The sequence below is a fragment of the Palaemon carinicauda genome, chromosome 10 (assembly GCF_036898095.1).
Source record: "Palaemon carinicauda isolate YSFRI2023 chromosome 10, ASM3689809v2, whole genome shotgun sequence".
In the NCBI taxonomy this organism is placed as follows: Eukaryota; Metazoa; Arthropoda; class Malacostraca; order Decapoda; family Palaemonidae; genus Palaemon; species Palaemon carinicauda.
Genome location: NC_090734.1, coordinates 150,668,312 through 150,674,226, shown reverse-complemented (window position 1 = coordinate 150,674,226; position 5,915 = coordinate 150,668,312).

Genomic DNA, 5,915 nt, shown 5'->3' with positions numbered 1-5,915 from the left:
AATAGACGCAAGTGGAGGGACATGTCTGAGTACTTTCTTCTGCAGTGGACTAGTAACGGCTAATGATGATGATGGCGATGATATATATATATATATATATATATATATATATATATATATATAATATATATATATATATATGTTAAATGTGTGTGTATTTTGTTCATGGCTTCCTTGTGCCAGGCTTTAAGAATAACTTGAATGTTATCCAATTTGTATCTTATGTCTTAAATTTTTTTTTAATCTTTTAATACTAATGAAGGTATTCCAGGGATAGTGAAACTTGGTGAGTACACTATACGCATCTTTTGAACATTAAACCTGATGACCCTATTGTGTTGGAAAGGCAGGGAGCATGAATTAAGGATTCGTTATGTTCTCTAGGGATTATTATTATTATTATTATTATTATTATTATTATTATTATTATTATTATTATTATTATTATTATTATTATTATTAGCTTAGTGTAAACCTAGTTCGAAAAACAAGATGATATAAGCGTAACGGCTCCAACAGGGAAAAGTAGCCCTGTGTGGAAAGGAAACAAGGAAGTAAATAAACTAAAAGAGAGGTAATGAACAACTAAAATCAAATATTTTAAGAACGGTAACAACATTAAAATGGATCTTTCCTATATAAACTATAAAAACATTCAAATAAAATAAGAGGAGGAGGAACGAAATATATTAATGTACCCAAGTGTACCCTCAAGCAAGAGAACTCTAACCCAAGACAGTGGAAGACCATAGTACAGAGGCTATTTCACCACCCAAGACTAGAGAACAGTGGTTTGATTTCAAAATGTCCTTTTTCTCGAAGAGTTGCTTGCTATAGCTAAAGTCTCTCTTCTACAAAAAGGAAAGTAGGCACTGAATAATTCAAGTACTTGAGCAGAGAAGAGTTGTTTTCGTAATCCCAGTGTTGTCCGGTGTATGAGGACAGGGGTGAATGTGGAAAGAATAGACTAGAATATTCGGTGTATTTGTAGGTAAAGGAAAAAGGAGCCGAAGCCAGAGAGAGGAATCCGATGTAATGGCCTGTGAAAGGACCCAATAACTCTCGAGCGGTAGTATCTCAACGGGTGGGTGGTGTCCTGGCCACTAGAAAAATATCTTTTCCAGAAGTGAAGTAGTAGAAAATACCATTCTGTCAAAGGTATATGGACCATTTTTGACATCGGCTTGCCTTAGTGCCTCAACAGCTTAATAATTCTTTTAAATGTGGGGTTTTCAAGCGGAAGTCGGTACAAACCGATGGACTTGCAACGTATTGTTTATTTAAGAAAGACTGCTACAGCTCCATCCACATCTGCCCTTGAACAAATAGCTTTCAAAGGACGTTATTACTTGCGTATGACCTCAGGTGTCCCACGTAGGCCACCTGTACGTCATATTGTGATTCTCGCGTGATGTAAGTACTTATATATCAATAGCCACTCAAAGTGTAATTTGTCTTCTTCATATTAAAAACAAATATCTGTCATTCGTAACAGTTACAGAGTTGCTGCCGGCAGGTTTCCCAAGTTTTGAAAAGTATGTCCTTGTCTTAAGCGAGTGATTTTATTCATGTGCCACCTGCCTTCTCTGGGTTTTTTATTTGCATCACCTGCAAGAGCGCTCTCTCTCTCTCTCTCTCTCTCTCTCTCTCTCTCTCTCTCTCTCTCTCTCTCTCTCTCTCTCTCTGCAAATAGCAAGTACATGGAACAGACTTCCAACGGATGTAGTGAACAGTATCAAGGTAAACGATTTCAAGAACATATTACACAAGGTCAAACAAATTCTCTAAACAAACTTAATTCATCCATTTCCTAGGATGAAAAAACTCTTTGAGAGAGCCACAATCCTTGTAATTCCTTGTAAATCTCTGGGCTTGTTACGTCGTTAATGTAATCAAATGCTCTCTGGAACAAAGGTTGATCATTTGATCAATAATTTGAAATTGCAAGAAATGTAGGTAACATTTGTCCCTCTGGAGTAGTGTCATCAGTAACTTTGTCGTTCGCTTGGTTTTCTGGATCTGAGCATAGTCTGATGTGATCTTCAAGTACTCTGTGATCTGATTCCTCTGTTAACATCATTTCTGCTCTCTTGGTTATTGGAGTTTTATTTTCTCTGCTAATGGTAGATTTGTCCCTTGCCTGTGGATCGGAGTATTGTCTCTCTTCTTGAAATTGGTATTGTTTCTCCTCTTCTTGTTAAGAGTATTGTCGCTGGTCTCAGGGTCGTATTCTTCATCTTGCTGAGGATGATGTTTCTGATGTTAGTATTGTCTTTGGCTTATTATTATTATTATTATAAGGTAAGATACAATATTTTGTTGGAAAAGAAGGATGATACAAGCCCATGGGCTCCAACAGGGAAAATAGCCAATTGAGGAAAGGATATTAGCCAAGACTCCTCTTTTGATTCTAATATTATTTCTAGATCTGTACATCATAGCTGCTGAAGACCGTCAGGTCCATATTAATGGCAGACGCGGCTCGCGAGGACACGAACCCAAAACGAAATGGCGCGCATCCTCTGGCTTGCGGGCGGGAATCGAATTAAACAATGGCCTTCATGCCAGCTAAGCAGATGGTCCGGGAAACATCAGGTTATTTTTAGAACGCTGGTAATTGTCATCTCTTTTTCTGAATTTACGGCGTTTCCTGCCACTCTCTGTTCGAGGGTAATTGAACATGATAGTTCCCGAGTTGAGTAAAAGGTAGGAGGTGGGGAGGGATTGGGGGGAGGAGTTGGAGGAGAGGGGGCCAGTTGGTTAGGACTTTTGTCATCGCACGCGTACCCATTTCCGGCGGCGTTCCGTGTCATGGGGACATGTATCAGATCAGCGACTCCGAAGGGCGTAAATTGTGGGCTTTTATTAGTCTCGTTGAATTGCAATGTGGGCGGAAAGGGAAATCGTGGCACGTGATGTGATTGGCCGGAAGGGCCAGGCAGACTTTAGAAAAAAAAATTTAAGTTCTTCAACTTGTTGATATTTTGCAAAAAGGCAGTTTGTTACTGGAAGGACCTGGCAATTAGATTATAAAAAAAGTCACGTAGATATTGTAATCCGTTTACAGGTTTCATCTTAATCTTGTTTGGTAAACATTTTCCTTGTGTTTGTCATAAAAAAAAAATCTTCGCTTATATATTGAAAGACATAAATGATCCGGGTACAATTGGGTCAATTGAATTAATTCATGGCGACCGATTAAAAAGAGTTGGGATAGGTCAAGACTCTCAAACTGGAATTTTTTTTTTTTTTTTTTTTTTTTTTTTTTTTTTTTTTTTTTTTTTTTTTTTTTTTTTTTTTTTTTTTTTGACAGCACCTTGACACTTGCAGGATTTTCCTATCTGAAAATCCGCAATGCTGCGCAATGCTTCTTGTCAATGCGAAACTCCTTCTTGTGTGGGAGGGGGATGTGAGAAAATTTTGAAATGTTGGAAAAACTGGCACACACAAATGTTAATAAATATTCGTGCCATGTGTTTGCCTCTTGCATGGACAAAGCGTGAACACTGTCGGAGGTCTGTGCGAATACTGCTGACGACGAGTGTCAATGCGTGCCAATACTTAACCAATGCGTAAGCAAGCAATGTCATTGAGTCTCAATACGCACTGAAAAAAAAAAAAAAAAAAAAAAAAAACGGTAAAATTAGTGGAAAAAGTGTTGCCAGGTTGTAAAAACGGATAAATTGACGTAAAGGAGTGATATTACGGTCACCAACCTGTAAAAGATGATAACAAAGTAGGGTAAAAATTATGGTCGCCTGTATTTTACTGAAATACAGTATATTTTTACGAATTTCTGATTAAAATTACTTTTTTTTTTTTTTTTTTTTTTTACTGCGTACTAATAGCGCACACACAATGCTTCCCTCTACGTACCTCAAAAATGGCGAGTCTTTCCACGATGTGTAGCGCAAATTCCTGGGACAAAAATTTGTGCAAGTGTCAAGTGGTAAGTGGCAGCGAGTCGCAAATAGTCCTTAAGAAGTTAAAATGGGCATTGGTGTATTATTATGATTACTGTTGCGTTTCTTGTGATTACATATTACTAGTTTGTTTTTACGTTGTCCCTGATTTGATAAACTTGCTGTATCCATATTTTTTTTTTCTAACTAGGGGGGCAATCCAGAAAATGCAGACCTCTGCCGCGGCAGCTTATTTCTCGATCTTTTTCTCGACCTTGACTTTGACCCATGACCTTTGACCTCAACATGTATTAATTGGCGTGGATTTTTATGCACTCAAATATGTACCAAGTTGAAGCCTTGTGATAACTATGTCCAAACATATACAGTAGCTGATTACGTAAATTGGATATTTTGCTGGACCACGACCTTGACCTTCCACAATTTAATAATTTCCAGCTTTTTATACAATAGTTAATCTCTGCAAGATTCATTACTCATCGATTGAAATAGCGGTCAGGAAGCTGTTCGCGCGCGCACACAATCACAAACAGGGGCGAGAACTTAACCTCCTTCCAATTTCGTTGGCGGAGGTAATTTTCTTAACAGTTCAAACTGTAAAAGAATATTCGAGCTGAGAAATATAATTGATAAAAAATGTTCTTACAATAAGTAAATATTTTGTTTAAAAACAAGGAAAACTGGTTAGTGAGAAAACAGGCCATACTATTTAACTGACAGGTTGTATCCATTTACGATGACATAAGAATGTATTGATACAAGGGCTTTCCAAAAACCGAAACTGAGCTTTTTTGGAGAGTTGTATTTCACTAATTCGGTACCACTGATGTCTATTGATAAAATAGAGCATTACTTTATGATATTGAAAAAGGAGACCCAAAGAATGACAGGAAATCTGTTTCATCTAATTAACGACATTTCTATAAATACTTTTCAATCGCTTGAAATAACGATTCTGTTTTATAGAGTATTCTATTACACACGTTGGCTTTATCAACTGATATCCATTGAGCCTGCACAGATTACTTGTCTTTATCAGAGGGGTTTTGTCCATGTAACTATAAAACAGAATCTCGGTATTTGTCCATAAATGACTGATTGAAGTGGGTAGAACAGTTATTGAAAATAATAGAATAATGATCAAAATCAGTAGAACAACAATAAAAGTGGTAGAACAATTATGAAAATCGGTAGCTCAATTATTGAAATCGGTTAGCAATTATTGAAATCGGTTAGCAATTATTGAAATCGGTTAGCAAGTATTGAAATTAGTAAAACAATTATTGATATTTGTAGAACAGTTTTGTTTTGTAAGGACTAGAATTATTAGAATAGATGCTAAAATTCATGAAAATTATTAGAATCGATATAAAAACTACATTATGTACACATCTTGAGCTGGATATTACCCCTACATATGGAATTGTTTTCTCTGGAAAACCAACAGTGCTTCTGACATTTTCATATAACTCTGTCCTAGCGTGATGTCTAATTCAATAAAGTTAGAAGCGTTTATTTTTAAGCAAACGTCTTTGAATTTTCATAGCATTATTAAACATTGACAATTCGAGATGGAGAATGGTAAAAATACCAGAGAAAATTGACAGTATTGAGTAATCTTCATTTTGCCCTTTTATTTTACGTGTGTTCAGAATCTGGAAAAATCTGATTATTGAAGCGGTTTTGCATTTTTTTTTTTTCCATCGAGTTTGCCACAGGACATGGCATTAAAGTCGATGCGGGCGACACGTGTGAAAGAAAGAGATAAAAAAGGATAGGTTGAATTATACTACGGCATAAATCATTTCATAGTTTATCTGTTATATTTTTATTTTACCTATCTGTGTTTTTTTTTTTTTTTTAATTCACGATTCCTTACTCGTCTGTATATTTTTCCACACTGAGTTGATACCTTTTCTAGTCCTTAGGCTTATAATAATGATAATTTATTATTATTATTATTGTTGTTGTTGTTGTTATTTAAAAATCATC